The sequence below is a fragment of the Hippoglossus stenolepis genome, chromosome 7 (assembly GCF_022539355.2).
Source record: "Hippoglossus stenolepis isolate QCI-W04-F060 chromosome 7, HSTE1.2, whole genome shotgun sequence".
Lineage (NCBI taxonomy): Eukaryota > Metazoa > Chordata > Actinopteri > Pleuronectiformes > Pleuronectidae > Hippoglossus > Hippoglossus stenolepis.
The window spans coordinates 13959776-13979904 of NC_061489.1; the positions used below are offsets into that span (position 1 = coordinate 13959776).

Sequence of the window (20129 nt, forward strand, 5' to 3'; positions counted from 1 at the left end):
TTGTGGTCCCTTAATATATATGCATGTACACTGCTCAGTAGCTGTGGAAATAATGTAAAATACACTTATTTACTGAGCTTTTGAACTGAAGATACCGGAACAATGTAAAAGTGTACTGTGAACATTTGAAATCTTCTCACTGTCGTTTGGCATAATATCTTCTGTAGCAGTAATCTAACAGTGCTCCACAGAGCAAACCAATGGTAGCTGTGTAACTGAAGCAACTTAACAAATCTCTTCATTATTTCAGTGTGATAAAATGCCACAGGTCTTTACAAATAAAGATATTTAAAGTAGTTAAAGGTATTTTCTGGCTATCCCCTTTTCCTAATTTAAAGATGATCATCATGAACAGATCAATAAAACACTCAGAGGGCATGAACAAACAAGTTGGCGGGTGTGGCAACACTCCATCAGCTTTCCATTAGTCTCACTACCTCACATCTGATCATTTTTTCCATTGTAGTCTGGCTGCATGTGTTCTTTCATCACGAGCAACAGTAATGCTGTCTATGCTGCAGACTGGTTTAGATACTCAAAAGTTGTTTGAGTGGAGAGTTGTGGCCACTGTGCATTTTAATGAGAGGGTGTGATTAATCCTATGAAGGCCATAAACACCACGCAATTATAACTGCTCACTTATCTAGATGGTAGTGTGTAACACTATCTGCTGTAAACGCACATAAACAGACGCAAGCCTAAAAGGGCTGAATTCATACATTTTTGCTTCCTCCCTAGTTTGACATAGACATATGGAGGACGCTGAACTGTGCAGTGGTGAATATATTTACACAGTGAACAGGTCAGTTCAGTGTCACATGGTGGCAGGTTCAGGTCTATAGCTGGTATGAGAAAACTGGACTGGAGCTGATAGCATAAACCAAACGGAAGACACGGTGACCCCTGTCTGATTAAAGACGTACCTTTAAGTGTCTGTGTGTCTGTGTGTGTTCAGCAGAGGGAATGCCCAGAATTTCTTATCTTAGCCACATTTGCCTTCTTCACCCTCTGGCTCGGCACCAAGACAGGATGGAGCCGAGGACAGGCTGTCCATGGACACGGAGCCAAGACCGAGTGGTGACTACTACTGTGTTTATTCATACACGAGAGAGAGAGAGAAAAACAAATCATAAAGAAGATGAACAAAATGTCCAGTTTGCTCAAACTGTATTTGACCTTTGCAGCATCACTGCGAGCCTGGACTTCATCGGACAGTTTAACAGGTATAGACAGAGATTTGAATGGCTTTGTATGAGTCAAGGACCAATGTAGCTCTTCATTTCATTATTCTACACAATTACACACCAAATTGTGTAGTGTGAACTAGGCACTGTTTGCGATAGCTCCAGTGCTCATCAAGCCAGAAATGTGTAACTTCTACCACACATAGAATTCAGATGCATTTAGAGGCTCAGGTTTAGCAGACAGGCCAACTATACGGCAAAGCTGGTCTGAGACTAGAGCTTCAAATATGTTCATTTGGGAGGACGTCACTTACAGTACATGTTTTTCAAGTTAAATACTTGAAATAGGCTGTAATGTGTCACTGATAAAACCTAGAATTTGTTCTAGAATCCAGCACAGAGCCATAACAAAGAAGTGAAGAAAATCAAAATGGACAAAAGCCAATGAGCGATGAGTCATGCCAGCACCACCACCCAACAACAAGCGCTCTCTTTGTCAGCCAAATTAATGTTTCATGACAACACTTTAACACTTATCTGACTCCGTCTGACAAGCATTCCTATCAGCAGCGCCATCTGAAAACGTTAAGAGGAATCTGGAGTCAAATCTAGCTTTAAAATAATGTGACGTTCATGTTTTCCGCTCGAGTAGTAGCCTGGCATGGGAACACGCAGTTCGTCCTTCGAGTGACACTGTTTGTAGGATCATGAGACACATTTTTCTTCCAATGAAGTTGAGTCTTGGTGTCCCATAATCCCGTTGGCCTGGTAGCACCAGACTGTAGAGGCCTTGTTCGTCTCCCCAGGCGTTAGGATGACTTGTGTGTTTGGGAGTGTGCACATCAGTTTTTAACAGCTAGTGGGTCCCTTACTGCTCGTAAATGACGTGGGCCCTGACGTCAATCACAAAGTCATTAATATGTGTATTAGAGTGACCCAGAGAACTGCAGAAGTGGATTTTAAGAGGCTCGCTAACATTAGGAAAGAGATGCCGAGAAAACAACTCGTATGTTTGTCCAAACTAGTTTCCACAGACGAGGGAGAGGTCAAGATGTGGGAGTCAATTAGTGCAGAGCTACATTATCGGATGGCAGCACACAAATGACTGACATCTATTCTTACAAAGATCAAAACCAGAGTACAGAGCTGTTATCTATAAGAGAACAGAACTGAGAAAGAAAACATTCGGTTGGAACACATTGACACTGAGAATGGCACAATGTCGCCTAACATATAAACTCTTTACTGATCATGATTTTAATTTCACTTCTATATAAACATATTGCTGATGTAAAGGAACCTCCATGAGAAATCTTATTAAAGGTCTTCTCAATATGGGAGTGATATCAGGTTTCAGTGTTTTTGCAGCATTGCCACTTTGCTTGTGATTACATTTGGATCACGGAGCAGACATTACGAATTACAAAGGTGATTAGTATTGGTTAATTACACAGATATGGAGAATTATGTAAAATGAGTAGCTCACATCCTTTGGGTACCACGGTTGCCGTTTAGGATTACAGACATTTGGAATTGCCTCACTCACCTTATCTCTGTCACAGAGGATCAATAGGGCCTTCCTGCTCAGTACATAGACTTTTAATTCACCCTATGGCAAATACCTTATGTTTCCTCTCCAAAGCTTGGCATTCTGCACACCTTGCAGGAGCCATAGCCTCAGTAACACATTGTTCTGCTGTGCTAAAGCTGAGTGGTTCTCTGGTTCTCAGAGTGTCAGGTGACATGAAGGGGACGCCGCGCTGTGGCCAGATGCAATGACAGATGACTAAGGGAGAAGTGCTCTGTAGAATGATCAGTCAGTGTACATAGTGCACGTGCAACACACACAGAATCACACATGCACTAAAATGGCTCTGGTCCCATCATGACGTCCCGAGGTGAATGTTCATTACATAACCCTCAACACAACTGCAGCCCCATGTTAAACAATGAGAGTTCAAGACTATTTATCAGACATTAGCTGAAGTGAAATAATCACATTGGTCACAGCAGTGTTGAAATTAAAGCCTCACATATGTACGGTGAATAACATGACTGATTAGTGGTTAACAAAGCGTGTGTACTGGCACCATAACTGCAGCAAGTGGAAGCCAAAAGGAGCAGGAACAGTCGAGCCCCTGAGAGGCAGACTGGAGACATAAAAAGCACAAACATGGAGGAGGGATACGGAGAAATATGGGTCAGACAGAGAAAGACAGGGGAAGCTCAGTGTAAATCAGAATGTGTAAACATGTAGAGGCTTAATCTCATTATCCCTTGTCCTCCCGGGCCTGTGATCAGATGCTTGATTAAAGCAGGAGATGAAAGAAGTGAGGTAGAGGACAGAGATGGAGGAAGAGAGGAAGATAGGAGATAGAGGATGTGCCAGAGAATAGAGTGAGAATCCTATAGAGGAGAAATAAATAGAGATTGAGAGATAGTTGCAGGCGACATGTGTAAAGACCTTACAACGTATTGTATACTGGGTGAACAGAACTCAATTACATATACAGGGAGGTGGCAAAACGAGCAAGTAGCAGCATAATAGAGCAAAGAGTGCTAGTTCCAATGTGATATCATAGACTGTATATAAAGATGGATGATATGACAGCTCCTCAAAAGTGGAGCCAAATTATCTTGATCGCCCCCCGGTGGCTAGCTGCAGCATAGGCCATAAACCCCACCTCCTCCATGTTAACAGATGCAACATGAACCAAACCGAAAAAGTCAAAGTACACTGCTAATGATTTTTGAGTCCTCCCGCATTGGCCGTGGGTTCGGTTCCGACCCGGCCCTTTTCTGTGTGTCTTTCTTTATTCCCTCTTCCCATTTCTCGCTTTAACAATCCAATCAATAAAGGAAAAATGCCCCAAAATATATCTTTAAAAAAATTGACAATGTTGACGCTGTACCTGTGTGCAAACGTGATATTTATGTGACACTGTGATAGCTTGTGGGTATTGTGACCATAATAAAATTTTCCACAAATGGACAATAAACATAAAAACTGCTTTCTGTGAAACAGCAACTTTTCTTTTTCAACACAATGATCAGAAGTTGTGTTCGGATCAGTTGAACCTATATTTCATCAATCCTCTCTCACTCCCACTGTTACTGTCCATCCAAGGACCATCCAGTACATTTGATCCAGTGATGCTCATCATCACACATCAAGTGAATTCTTACATGCAACTTTTTCTGTAAGAAGAGAAGAGTCAGTAAAGATGCATCTACAGTAATATATAGTAGTAGTAAAAGCGTGATTTATGCATACTTGAGACCACAGGGATGAGCAACTGAAAACCCCCACAATCTTTCCCTCAATTTATAATTCATACTCAGCACTGATTTCATGTCCTACTCGCTTTCTTTAAATTGCATAATTCTTGATTCGGCAGCAAATGTCCTCATGACTATTTAAAGAGATTTCAGGCTACTCTGGGTTTGAGACATTTTTTCTGCATGTGTGAAGCCAAAAATAATTCTGCTTTACCTGGACGCCTCCCTCTTGGCTGTCCTGAGTAGCTACCAGGAGGTGTGTGGACCGACATAGTAGTCACTTGAGCATAAGGAGGTCTGATAAGTGGGTGTGCTGGAGTGACTGGAGGCTCCTTGGAAGATGCAGTATGTGTGTGGACAAGTCATTTAGGAGGCTGTCAGAATCAATAATTCTGCAAATACACTGCTAATCAGAGCTGCCTGACCTCAGAGGAAGAAGCTGGTTGGTACGAGGGTGTGTCAGGACACCGGCACCGTGACTTTGCTTGCTATCATCCCTCTCAATTCCAGTCTTTGAGTGCAATCTAATTCCACTGAGTGCAGGGAAGATAGAGGCTATAAACTATAAACAATGCAATATTACCAGTAGCAACCCAGAAGTAACTAGAATGGCACTCAGTAGAGTGTATACCTCCGACTAGGGCCCAACAGTCCCTTATATTCAATCAAGCTGCAGCAAACTGGATCTGACCCCTAATCTGGATCTGCAGTGAAACAAAGGATATTAGCGTCAGTAAGTAAACATGTTTTATATTGTGCTCCAGAGACTCCAGGTATAGTTAAAATGACAAAGGGACTACAGACACAGGTGCATGCCACCAAGTGCCGACACTTCATTTCACACATAAACCGCGGCAGACAAAGCTGTGATAAAATAAATAAGATTACTCTATATTTCTCAATAAATTCACTTGAAACTGTTAGAGAAGCACAGCCGGTTTGAAATGAATCTCGTTGGACTTTGGTCGACCTTTAAGACTGAATTTACAACGCAGATGTTACTCCAGAGTAAAAACTCTCCCCTGATATATACTTTTTTTTGTTAAATGAGTCCAGAAAAAAAAAAACAGAACCAAGTGCCTCCAGTCACTGAGTGTGGGCCAATAATGCAGTGGCATTTCACCCTTGAAATACCTTCTCATACTGTCAGAGCGGACAGCATGAAATAGCCTATTAGGTAAAAGTGTTGTCAAAACACAGACTCTGGCCTGCTCTAAAATTGGCGCACAGTGCTGTTCAGTGCTTTTACTGTAACTGTAGCCACATGAAATGACTTTAGGTGTTTGAAATGTCTGGGGCCTTGTTCTCCTGGTCTGAGCTCCCTTATCTTTCCTTCAACTTTTTTTTTTGGGGGATCTCTTTTCATCCTTTATTTTCTACGATGCTGTTGTCCAATATATATTCACTAGTATTAGACAGAATTCCCCTTTCTTCTTTCCTGCTGATCCTTTAATTCTGTTCATTATAATCTTCCCACCTCTTCGGGTCTTCCTCAATGCCTTAATCTCCCATCACTCCTTTTTCTCCTGTCACACACCTCTCCTTCTTATCTTCCTCCTCCTCCTCCTCACTCAGAGGAACAGCAGAGCACTTCATCAAGCAGATGTCAGGCATCTGTCAGAGTGCAGGCTGGTCTTGGCGTGATTGATTTTCGGCCCACCTGCGTCTTTTGTAATGACCAACTGTCAGTTGTTTTACTGCCCGCGCTGCCTCCCTCTCTGTCACCGGAGCATCCAGAGGCTAAATCTCTGAGCTTGGACCGACAGTGTATTATCTTGCTTGTCTTCAGATAGGATTTATGTGAGTAAACCATACAGCCAAGTCTGTCTTCCCTGCAATCACACAGATGAACGTTTTCAAGGATTGTTATTTTAAAGAAACAAACTCTTTGCATTCTGCTGACAAACGCCATTTCTCTTTTACGCTTAAAGATTTTAATTACTCCAAGGCAATGAGTTTCCTGACAAAAGCTAATAAAAGTCTGTTTGGATTTGCAAGCACGGTGCCACGTTTTGATTTAGTCTGGTAATGGCTTGTAAAACTGTTCGGAAGCTGAGGCCTGAGACTAGCGGAATAACATGCTAACTCATTCTGGAGCAGTGGTGAAAGATATCCCCTGCATGTCAAACTGGAGACTCAGCAGATCTGAGTGACTATTTAAGAAGAAATTTAGGATTCATGCAGCTGCAGATCAAGGAATTTTCGACATCAGGGGCCAAAGGGGCCACAATTTAAGCCGAGGGGCCGATTATATGTCCAACATCCATGCACAATTCCTTATTCAGTAAGGTGCACATGTGAGTCATTTCTTGTTTACTGTTAGCTTTTTTTAGCAAATACACACATCATTGAATATAATTTGAAGATACTTCCGGCTTAGAAAATCGGGGGCCAATGAGATTTCAGCTAGTGCCTGTGCCCCCTTGGACCCGCCCCTCGATCCCCTGGATTCATGTGAAAACTAAATGTTATAACAAGTGCAAGTCATCTCCAGGTAGCATTCTCTTGAAATAACATGTTTCCTCAAGATCAGACTTTTAACTGTTATTCTGCTCATTGGTCCACATGTTTCAGTTTGGGAGAGAGAGCAAATATATGAGTAATTAAATCTTGACCTAATTGGGCTGAAGCTGAAAAATACATTTGAATTTTCCCATTATTAATGAAGTTCTGTGGATTTTGTTGAGGGTTGAAGATGGTACCTCTTCGACTGAACTCAGACCTGAGTGTGACTCCTATACGTCAGATGATGAAAACAAATCTACACTTTCAAAAAAACTTCATATCCCAACGCCTCCAGACGGAGTGAGGTTGTACAAGAGTGAAAGAAGCAGCACGTCCCCCTCGCTGCCCTCACATGGATGCCAAGCTTCTTTGATCAGCTACAGAGGCCAGGTGCAACTTCCACATCTGGAGTAGGAGCAAGCCCGAAGATCTAACTCTGCCTCTACTTTCTGTTGCTGTTTGTCTCTGGTCATCTTTCCTTTACTCTCCCCCATTTTCCCAACATTCCTCTCCTTCCGTCTTTCTCTCCATCTGCCTGGCAGGGACGGCTGCGTTCCCATGGAGAGCAGAGATGCAGCAGAAGGCATCTTTGAAAGAGAGCTCTGGCTGCAAACCTTTCATCTAGTGCTGTACCTGGCCAAGGCGGGCTGCAGGGTACCGCTGTCAGACGCCATGAAACCAGAGGAGGGAGGAGACAAGAGAGGACGGGAAATGAAATGCAACGAGCGGGAAAGACAAAAGGCCAGGAAAAAAAATGCCCATTGTGTTTAAATCATCTATTTATCCTTTTGCCAGGCCCCCCCGAAAAAGAGGGAGGAAATGTGGATGACTGCGAAACAGACATCAGAGAGGAAAGAGTGAGAGCATGGAAGGGGGAAGCAAAATTAGAGCAGAATGATGAGAGACAGAGAGAGACCCTTGTGGCTCACAGAGGACAGCCAATTTATACAGCTCCAGCTAATGCAGCTACTTGGGTCTCATGCTTTCGCCTAAAATATCACTGTCCAAGACAATTCCAGCCAAAACCATTGAAAATGCTTAAGTGTAGCATTTCTGCTCTAGTGAGAAACAACATAGGAAAAAAGAGAGAGGGGAGGATGTCATGCCTCGAACATCCTGTTCTGGATTATTAAGTAAGGATGTGGTGATGCTCCTTACTTTGCCAACTGAGCATTTCCTCTTTTCCTTGAAAGGGCTTCAGACATTAAGCCAAAAAACATGGCAGTGCACGTAAATAAAGTCTGTTCGACTCAGTGCTGCACGGAACATCACGACTTTGGCAGTGTTATGGTCTACATTATCTCAGCATGCCGCTGCTTGGCCTATTGCATCTGCTGCAGAGTGTGCCTGCTTGACAAGCAAAGACTGAGCACATGGAGGGTGTGTGAAGGGGAGTGTGTGTGTGTGTGTGTGTGTGTGTGTGTGTGTGTGTGTGTGTGTGTGTGTGTGTGTGTGTGTGTTTTAAAATGCCTATGTGTGCCAAATCCTTCTGAAAACCTAACGCTAAAAACAGGCTGCACGCTTCTTTTGGTACAGGCCGATAACTCAAAAGCCCCCCATTGACAGCGGCTGTCCATGGCCGTGAAGGACTGTGAGTTTGACAAATGGATTCTCTCGCAGCTGTCTACCTGTGTAAGTTCTGCATGGGGAAACTCACGCAGGCATGCCGCTAGGCAGGTCTGTCCTTAGCCCTAAATACCACGTCTGGGAACACAAGGATCATTATCGCGTCAGACCGTGTGGTTAAGGCTGACAAACTGTTGTTTACCTCAGACACCGCCAGCCCTCTCAGTTGTCTGCTGGGAATTTGTCTTTTAAGTGGGCAGGTATTTTAAATGTAATCTGTACTTGAGAGGATATCATTAAAAGCAAACAGTGATTGTCAACATGCAACTATTTATTAAATTATCTTCATCTTTGTGTGGTTCAATGGCGGCTGGCAACCAACATAAAGGTGCATTACCGCCATCTACTGTGTCTTCTTCTTCTCTTCTGCTCGGGCCAACAGCAGGTGCCTCCTTTCATTAACGTCAAAGTGCATTATCTCTTTATTAAATGAGCTTCTTCTTCTTCTTTGTTTGGTTTATTGGTGGGTGGCAACCAACCTCAAGGTGCATTACCGTCATCTACATTGTCAAAGTATACTCCCTCCTCCCCTCTGCATCAAAGAGAACCTTGATCAAGTACACATTGAACGTAAAAGCTTCAACAAGGACAAACAATGTAACCATGGGAACCAATCCACTCGTTCATGAACACAATATATTGTTTGTCTGTATGATCCATTATCCATGTCATGATCCATTATGACTGGCTAACTAGGTAGCAGTGTGTTTTTCCTCCGTCGTATGTCATTGGTGACGGGTAAAGCAGATATGACACAATTAAAGGGCGACAAAGTTAAACATCCCATTATCTGAATAAATTGGGGCATTTCCCTCAGATTGTTGGAAAGATTTTGGATCACGTCAGTACACAGTCAACAAAACATTTAACATAGGTCTAGTTGGTTTTAGACGTATTCCAGAATTGTTCTGTATTATATCTTTAGATAAATTACGTAAAATGGTCAAGACACTAAGCATAAGCCTACATATCAGGGCTATACTTGCAGTTCAAATCATTTAAAGCTGTTCTTTACAACTACAGGAGCGAAAAGGCCTCCAACAACAGTTTACATGAGAGAACTGCACGCCCACTCAACCTGTAAGTAAACACGCTTCTTCCATCCGCATACAGAGAGCTCCCAGTGCGTGGTCCTCATCTGCTGAGGGAGGTTATGTGCTTTAAGCTCTTGTCAGGAGGATGTGCAACAGGAAAAGACAGTCGAGCGGTCTCATGAGGACCAGGACTTCATCTATACAGTCCAACAAGTGGTTTGTGTTTTCAAAGTAGCAGCTTAAAGAAGCAATTCATTTTAGGCATGAATGAACGTCTCGCTGGTAACACAAATCAGTGCTAACCAGTAATTTAAGTAAATGGGCTTCATTTATATAGTGCTTCTTTACAGCCACAGTGCTTTTCTATCACATGTCACACTCTGCCAGAACAGCTGTCACAGGCAAGCGTTTAGTGTCTTGCCCAATGACACAATGAACAACCGACCATCTTGTCAGTGGGCAAACCGCTCTCGCTCCTAAGCCAAAGCCATGCCACCAGTACAAGTCAACGTGGCTATATGCAGGTTTTGGTGCATTATATTTATTGTGCAATTGTAACATTGTGGGATTGAGTCCCGGTTAGGACTTGAGCCTCCGTCCTGTTTTATCCCCTTTTTTCTGTGACTCCTATCAGCACACATTCCTCCTATCATTTTACACATGCTTCCTATCCATCACACTTATTAGCTCTGCCAACGGGGTTGTGTTTTCACCCCAGTCCTTTTTTTTGTTAGTTAGTTTGTATGGTTTTTTAGCAAGATTACACAAAAACTACTCAAAGGATGAATGGAACTTGGTGGAAGGAAGCTTTATGAATCAGAATCCCCCCCCCGTTCATTAACCTTGCATGTTTTGAAACATTTCTGCTGATTTCTCGGAAAATAATTCCTGCAAACTGATATTCCTTCGTGTGGACAATTTGCTGAAAATCAAATAAAAATCTGAGTCTAGTGAATTGAAACACTTTATCATAAGGGAACTGTTTGGTCTGTTAAATCTGTTAAACTTCAAACTGGATGGTTGTATCCAAGGAAGTGCTTTGTTGACTGTGACGTTTTTGGATTTCTTTTCAACATTGCTATTTTCCATGTAACTTGATTATTTTGACTGTGTTTGTTGCACAGGACAACTTTTCAATCACGTGATGTTGTATTTAATGTGCTTTTCACATGGATTCAATGGCATAGCTTACAAATCTTTTATGAATCCTGTCTGTCCCAACCAGGCTTCGTACCTCAATATATTTAGTATGTTTTGGTACTAGGTAATTTTATATGCAGACACTTGACCAACTTGTGGACCAACCTATGGGCTAGACTCTCAGAATTAACTTTTTTAACATGCACTAAAAGAGTGATTGTGAAAAAGAGTGTAGGTCAACAGCTGTAAAGAGCGTCTAAAGTTTAAAGTGTATGCTGTACCACTCACTTCTCATAGATGTTCAAAATGAAACTGAGGCAGCGTTTCTCCAATAAAAAAGTGGAGGACAGAGCATGGGCATACATTAATAAATGTGTATTGGTCTACAGTCTCTTTCCACTTGGCTGGAATGGCAGAGAGGTGCTGACAGAGATGTGAGTTGGGGCTGGAGAGGGAGAATCATGGGGAAGAATCCTGCAGAGTGGAGTTAAAAATAGAGCACCAAGAAGAGGAGGGGGAGGGGACGTACCTGTGGGCTCGGAGAGGCAGCCTAGTTAGCAATGAGCAGCACCACGGTGGACGTTGATGGGCTGGAGAGGGAGACAGTGAGAGGGAGGAGGAGACCCAGAGAGACGGTGAGAGAGAGAGAGAGAGAGAGAGAGAGGGAGGGATGTAAAAGCAAATGAGAGGAAAGAGATGAGGATGAAGTAAGGCGAAAAAGCAGAGGACAGATAATGAGGAGAAAAGAGGAGAGAAGGGGATGGGTTGGAGAAGAGATAATGAGAAAACAAGTCAGATTAGCATGATATTTCGAGGTTAAATCAAAAACAGATCATAATTTCACAGTAGGCTGCGGATGGCTGCAGTGATTAACAACAGTCTGCGCGGATGCACACGCTGAACATACAAATGATGACACAGGCCGCACATGTACACGCAACATTCACACACAGTTATACTTTAGTAATAATCCCTCTAACAGTTTAACAGATACAGAGACAATACAGCCATATGAAGTGATGTATGATGTCTTGTTATGTTACACACGACCCCAACAACTAATCATTCATGAATAAAAAAGTAGCTCGTTCACTTTATAGTTTTGCTCAAAGTCAGATTGGAACTAGAAGAGTAAAAAAGTGAAAAGTTTAATTTAATTTGCAGAATGTAATGGGTTGTTTCTTGGGTCATCTATCCCTGCCGACATTAGATGAGAGTTGGGGCACACAACTAAACACTTAGAATATGAATGCACTCCAAACCTCAATAAACTGAACGTTATGAGAAATGTATTAATATCCATGAACTGATTTTAACCCCTCCTGAGACTCCACAGACAGAACATCTTAGTTTTTATATGAAGGAATTACCCAAACAGAACAGATTAGACTTTCAATACCTGCCCGCTAAAAAAGACGAGTTCCCACCCAACAACTGAGAGGGAGGTAAACTGTGTTGGAAGTAAACCACCTTTTGTCAGCCATAACCACACGGTCAGACACGATCGACAGCCCAAGTTAGACCTTTCCCCAGAGAGGTTACACTTTAATAGTGACAGCAGAAGGTGGCCAAACAGAGGTATAAGCAGGCGGTCAATAGGAGAATCGCCACTTTGGACAATCACAGTGTTTACTAAAGGGCCAGCAGCCAGCTGCAGTGTTTTATTTAAACATTTTACCATCATTAAGCTCCTAATGAGATATTGTCCCAAGTCGGTTCCGGAGGGATTCTAGTGAGTCATCGTCGTCCGAAGATAAAGAAAACTTTGCAGTTAAGGCTGAATAGAGGTGTATTGAAAATACTTGCAGACTTCAAAGCTTAATATCTGGATGTTTGGTAATTCTATGAGATTCCATGAAAACCCTCAATGGACTGCATGCAGTTAAAACATGAAGGAAACATCATTAATGGTTGGGTTTATTAAAATATGGCTGATTGGGTAAATGAAATGATTGACTGTTATGTATGACTCATTATGATTTTGATGTAATGCTGTATTTTGAGTTTGTTTCATCGTCATTGTGTCTCCAACATAATGGCAATTAAGAGTTGCAGGTTTTTCTGACAATAAACAGGGTACATTTGCGTGATCACTTAATTCATGTTTTTCAATGAGGTTTATTTGCTGCACACTGAATAATGAGCTACGGTTACAAATCAATGACTCTGAACACATTCATTTATTTTCAATACAGCTCATTATTTAGCATATTAACTAATTAGCATGTGGTGCCCTAACAAAACCGTGGTTAATTATGAACAAAGTAGCTGCTTGTTGCCAGTCTCTCTCTCTGTTGTCCACCATCACCGTCTCTTACTCATATTGTGCCATGACTCACCATAATTATTGCCTGATAAGAGGAGGAGAACAGGCCTGTCAATGGACCCCAACAAGTTTTCATCTCCTCTGAATGCCAAGAACGTAAGCAGTAACCTTATCAAATACAAAAGAGCTGGAAGCTCCTCATTTAAATCCATCCAAGTCATTTTTAGTTTTCTTAACTGTACAGACATAATGTGAAAACCCATACTTTGAAACCCAGCCAATCAGAGTAGGCTATAGTAAAAATGGAAGATTCCAAAACAAATATATTGAAATACACAGTATACTGTAAAGTAGTGTACACATTTACTGGCTTTTACTCTTAATGGTTTTTCATTTATGTTGTATCCAGAGTTTTAGGTTTGAGATAAATATCTTTTCGAATGAGAAGTAATCACTGGCACTGCACTGATTTTCAATTTGAATAAATGTATCAGTCAACGTCTGATTCCAAATGCAAATATGGGATCAGTGTCTGTATCAGCACATATTAACCATCTGCTACTGCTACATAATGACGACCGACAGTGTACAATCTATATGGTAATTTATATAGTCAAGAAGTAACTCCTGGGATCAATTACTGATTGATGAAATCCATCCATCCCTTTTCCGCTGCTTATCCAGGATTGTGGGTTGTGGAAGCCGCAGCCTATGCAGCCAATCCCTCTCCCCTGCAACATCTTCCAGATCTTTCTAGGGATTCTGAGGAGCACCCATGCCAGATTACTTACATAATCCCTCCAGGATTTTACTGATTTATCCGACCAGTCTACCACAAGTTTGACATGCCAGGAGGCTATCTTTATCAGACCACACTCCTTTCAATGCAAACTAATTTTGTCTAGTTTTTTCCCACTTTACTTTAGGTGCTTCAAAATGTTTCAGGCCATTAATGAGGACTGTTTTGTAGACAGGCCACACTATCTAGAGTTCCACCTTCTTCTTTACCAGAATGGTTTGGTCTAACACCTGCTACTGACACCTCACCAACCAAACCAACACAAACAAAACTTGGATGTGAGTCACTTAGGCAGTGACTCACATCCAAACAGGAGGGAGCCATCCCGTTTTCCAGTTGAGAACCATTGCCTCACATTTGAAGGTGCTGACTCTCATCCCCACTGCTCCACGCTTGATTGCAAAACCAACCCAGTGTGGGCTTGAGGTCACATTTGAGCTGTTAGTAAAGAGAACCACATTATCTGTGAGGAGCTGAGGATCGAGACCGAACACTATTCTCCAACCCTGAGATCCATAAAGATCAGAGAAAATCCTACCTGAGCCTAATATCCATGGAAAACATAGTAAGGGCTAATTAACATCTAACTAAAAATGTAAAAAGTGGGTGTACTATCATCTTCATATTGGCTTTTCAAGAGGAAGCTCTTTACACTGAGTGGAACATTTAGCTTCTCTGAATAGAAACAGGTGTGGCGGTGAAAAGCAGAGGTCAGCACATTCATACGTTTATAGGGCAGCTGATGAGAAAGGTCCCTCTCACTTAATCGGAAAATAATGTGTCTAACTTGGAACCGTCCGAGCTTTGTCATCCACTTGTGAACAGCATGACAAACTGCCTTCCTCACCCGCTCACCTCTTTCCTTTCCCTCTTTTTTCTCTCTTCCTCTTTCGCTTCAGTTTTCAACTGCTGCCGACAAAAACTGTGGTATCAGCTCAGCCTTTTCTTCCTGTGGGACCCACAAGAGGAAGATAATCAGGAGGACTCCCAGAGACAAATATCCAACCTGTGAATAAAAATAACTCAGGAATTCTGTCCCTCCCATGCAGGTCGTAAATACGCTCCAGTAAGAGACAGACAGAGATTTTGCTTTGATGAGAGCACCCAGTTAGAATCCAGGCATCCAAGCCCGACTTGTTCATTTATTTATTCCTGTCACTTTTCCTGCTGAGAAAAAAATCGAAACTGAAAAAAGAATGGATGATTGGGATAACTGGGGGCATAGTATGATATAAAAAGTGAAGGGATTCATGTGGTTTGAAGCTCAGATGTGATTAAAAACAAATGGTGCAGAATTCAATACACAAGCTGATGTCTATAATCGATGATGTTGTGTTTTCTGTCATTTGTCGGGTTACACTTGAGATTCTCTAACTTCACTTGCAGTCTGGCAGAGGTCTCGCTTCAAATGTAAAATGTTTTTTTCCACATTAAGCAGGTGATTATTGCGAGGATGTAAAGCCGAGCTTGTGTGAGCAACATGTGTTGAGCAGCAGCCGGTCTTTGATGTGGATGAAAGGCCTTTCTGGCCACAAATTGGTTTGGCAAACAGATAAGACGTTACCATAAAATTTCAAGACTGCGTTTGTGGATTAGATCTCTCCAGTCCTGATAGGAGAGAGTCTCAACACCTTTCATAAAGTTTATACATAAAGATCGTCATTCAAATCATTTTTAAAGAACTCAACACCCGTTTAAATCTGAAGGAACTAGTCAATATCAAATTTTATTGATGTATAACTGGAGATGTTCAAATGTTTACCTTCCCAATACAAATTCCAATACCTGGACTTGCGTATCAAGAATCGAGAATCAATCCGATACCAGTGTTGCAGTGGTAGCTCTGTTTAACGCTATACTATCAGAAATCACTTCTTCTTCGCAGTTCTAAAAACAATATTTGCCACTGCCGCAAGATTGCTTTTTTGGAGCTGTGAAGAAGAAGACAGATTTCCAGGAAAATAAAACTGCAGTTTCATCAGGGTGAAGCTAATATACTTTAAACCCGTGGTATTGGATCAGTACATAGATTTGTGTACTCGCTGACGCCCGACTCCATTTATAACCCCACGCTTGATACATATTAATTCATAACTTACCTTATTCAAGAAAAGCCAGCTAAGCACAAGACTCTCAACCAGTTTCCTGCTGGTGGCAACTAGGATCCACTCAGAACAACCACAGTTGCACAAATGCACCTTGACATTTGCTGTCCTTCACTTTGCCCTGCCACATTACTGTCGGTGCACGGCCAGAGGCTGGAGGTGACCACTTTCTGTTCACAAACCCACTTTAAACTTGACAAATTCCATCAAATTTCCCAGCAACACCTTGTCTGTCTTGATCAAATTAAAAAGGCTCCCTTTTCTTGGCCGTCATGAATCAACTATTAATATGACAAAAAGGGAGTATCACACACTGACAAGTGTCGGCGGTGCAATGTACACAGGCTAATGAGTTTTGAACACCACTGACACTGTTTGGCTCAAATAAAACACTAAGGACAAGAGTGATGACTAGTTCTCTACATTCAATTATCCTGCCTGAACAGAGGCTGTCGCTGTGCTCGCTCAGCTCAGCCTCCGCCCAAGTGTCGTGCATTTTTCAAATGAAGAGTAAATTAACTGTCGAGAGCTTGATCAGACCAAGAGCCCCAAACACCAACATCCCTCAAAATAAACACTTCCACCTTAACTTTCCAGCCAAGAATATGGTTGATATCAGATACAGTTTTTTTTTCCATCATTGTTTTTGGGTGAGACAATGTCAAAACAGCTCAACTTAAGAACCTCTTGGGAGCAACAAAAACTTTAAAGTCTTGGGGCGACCAGTTTATGGGAAAGGGTGTTGCCTATTCCACAATTAGCACAGCACGCACACACACACACACACACATCTGTGCTCACTATCAGCTGCACCACAACACACAGGAGCCACGTTGTATTTTCAGGCAAACTCTCACACATCCTCAGCCTTGTTTCCTGGAATGACCTCACTGGCAACAGAATACAAACATAGTACGTCAATCGTCAGCATGTTTCCCAGCATGAGGCAAGCTCTAACTTTTTGTACAATTTATTTTTAAACGCTTCTATATTTTGTGCTTCAGCACGGCGGTAACACAAGGTGCATTGTTTATAAAATAAATGAAAGAAAGAAATGACTAGTTTTTTGTGCTTTACTATGTTTCCATTCTTTCAAACAGGGCTTTATACGTGTGTATCTTCTTTTATCTTTTTGTTGATGTTTTTTACAACAGAGCATTATAAAGATGAGATTTCGTGGAAAACTCAAAAACTCTTAATGTTAGGTTAAGTGTCATTCCTAGTTATTCTTTAGTACTGCTTCACAAATAATGGAATTCTTTTGACACAGAAGCACCACATCATCATAAGTATCTGTCTATTCTGAAGAAAGAACCACATGGACTTGGAGGATGTAACATGAGCTGGACATGGAGAGCGATCACTATTAGATCTCAATGTTTTCAGTGGATTCCCATTTTAATACCATGTATAAATGTAATTAGGTTAACGCCACATAAAGATATAATCTGAATATGAAACAAATTTTAATATCAGGTGTACATTTTGAATCAATGTCAGATAGTTATGCAAATTGGACAAAAAAAATGAGGTTAGATATAGAACAAGCTTCGGTCGGTGTTATGTAAATCCATCAACATGTGAACACACCAGCCGGCAGAACTGTGTAGCCTTGCTTTGGTTAACTTATTAACATTTGTCTCACTCTTCTCCTTGATGCATTAAGCTTCAATAAATCATTTTGCTGAAGACGTCTGAAGAACTACCTAAAGCCTCTGTCTCCAGATCTCCGTCACATTGCATTGCCTTTGTCTTTTATAACTATTGTTTTCTGTGCTTTTATATGACTCCTGAGTTGGAGAATGTAACAGACTTCATTTACCAGGTGGAATCATTGTGTGCCGCTCAGTTTGCTTGACAGGATTAAGACTGACATAAGGTGGGTCCCAATTTCATCATCAGAGAACCTTTTGTTCGAGGTTTTATTTGGAGAGACAATGCTGAAATCCGAGAGGAATAAAGAGGACATTCACTTCTTTCTTTCCAGTCTTTTCTTATAAAATAGCTCTCAGATACACAAGCTGTATAGTGGCTGTTTTACTTTGCTACGAGTTCTTAGAGGCCACTTCCAGCTGTTTTGACTCATGTTCCACTGGATATAATTCAACCTTATTGTGAAAACCAAATGTACTGAAGCCTCCAACAGAAAAACATGAATGAGGATTCATTTGAATATTAAATCCAGCCTCACAGCAGGTGATCCAAACTTACATCTCAGCCTGGTCCAGTTGTGGCTCTCGATCTGTTACATATTGTAAGGTCAAAAACCTGCATTAGTCTAAACCTGCACTGACTTTGCATGATCTTATTAGCACTGTGTTGTCCAAAACACATTATACTGCATTATGACATTGCTAATGACATCATTACAACATATTTCACCGAATAAGGATCTGCACTTGAGCAGCTCTTGCATGAGCGATGGTGACTGAATTTATGGGCAGATATGATGCAACATTGTGGCATCATATTATTGGGTACTCCTTCACATTAATGACCTTTACAGAGTAAATTACAAGCCTCCACAGTTTAACTGTCTTCGGAACTGAAGAGGGGTTTATGGGAGATTTTAATAAAGATATTTACAAGCGTCTGTGCATGCATATAAAAATAGTTAAAATTACACCAAATAATGGAGAATTAATAAAGATGACTACAGGAAAAACACCAACCTGCTGACATCATCGTCTCGTCCTTTACATTCGCACTTCAGTTTGACATTTGCACTGAATTACTTCACGAGTTCAGCATTGTGAATGCAATGAGAGCAACTCAGTGATTTAATGAACCTGGACCATGGTGTGCACTAGTGGCTCATAACCGAGCGTCTCTGTAATGGGGCTCCAGCCTCGGCTCCCGTGTCGACTGCTAAATAAGGCCAAACCTCTCACCTTAACGACTGTCGACTTTTTTTCCTCAGTCGGATGCACTTTTAATTATCAGCTCCGAGGCCCTCTCTAGCATCTGCGCGGTGAAGAAGGGACAGTGTGCACCTTTTAACTCAGAACCTCCAACTTCACAGAGTTGGCTCAGAGTCAGGCTCAGAAATCTGTTAGCTTTGCTGAATTCAGCCACTCAGCAGCAGAACTGCAGTAACTCTTTCACGGTGTGGTCATCGTTAGCCTGGCTGTTACACTAATAACCCGTGTTGCTGCTGAGCCGGTCTGGACAAACAAACTATGACAAGTCACAGCCTTGATCTAAATATATGGACTCTAATAGTTAAGCTTGTGGTTTACCCATTTTTAATACTGATGAGAGAATCCCCTGCCATATTTGTTATTCAGTCGCAGAGCAGTACGACCTTGAGCAGTCTGGTGGGAGAGGAGCTTCAGTGCTAAAGTGGCTCTAAAATCATGAATCATTTCAGCATCAGCCTGTAAAACTCGGTGTGCCCACTAGACCCATTCAAATTCAGCATGTTACTGCACGGGCTCATGTAATAACACATCCTCTGTCCTGCAACATTCCTTTGGACAATCTGATGCGTCAGTCAGTGTGTCAGTGGTCTTCCCTGAAACAAACACGAGCCCAACCAATCAGCACAGACACAGTGTTGTGTTTAACCCACAGCACAATGTGCGTATTTCACCTCTTTACTGTGGTTCACCCAAACACTCACAGGCAGCGACAAAGGCTTTCCACTGAGCAGCTGTTTCTCTTTCCCAGCTGAAAGTCTCACTGGGACGAGCACATTTTCATTCATCAGCTTCTGAATCATGCATCAGTTACAGGGTGCTTCTCATACTACATGTGCATCTTGTTTAAATACAGTTGTAAACAATTTCAAATTTTCAGGGGTGTCGTAAAATCCATAATTTGATGTTTCCTTTTCTAGCAATAAATTCAGTGTATTCATGTTCTGTAAATGCTGCTGTGTGTGTGTGTCGCTTACATTCGAGCTGACACTCACAGCAATGCACAGCACACTAGCTGCTAACAGTTACTCACGACTGTACCCACAGACTGTAAATAAAGATGCCTTACAGCTTCCCTGAAGTGCAGACAAATCATCCTTGCCCCCTGGTGGCTGGCTGCAGTTCACGTCATAAACCTCACCTTTTCTATGTTAGCAGATGGGACATGGACCAAACTAAAAAGATGGAGTACAAATCAAAAAGGATGATTTTTGTTCAGATGTTAATTTCCCCAATCAGTTTGGTTTTAGTTTGCTTTTGAAAACAGGGTGAA

General features: G+C 41.8%; 1 protein-coding gene across 2 annotated transcripts in view; it reads right to left on the reverse strand.

Moving 5' to 3' along the window:
- Nucleotides 1-20129, reverse strand: part of mid2 (midline 2) — a 151308-nt gene that overhangs the window by 104232 nt on the left and 26947 nt on the right. Inside the window, exon 2 of one of the 2 annotated variants that reach the window (XM_035160627.2) lies at nucleotides 11298-11358. The exons of the other annotated variant lie outside the window; for it this stretch is intronic. The gene's annotated coding sequence lies outside the window, so the exon portion shown is untranslated. The remainder of the gene's footprint in view (nucleotides 1-11297; nucleotides 11359-20129) is intronic. 2 annotated transcript variants of the gene reach the window in all.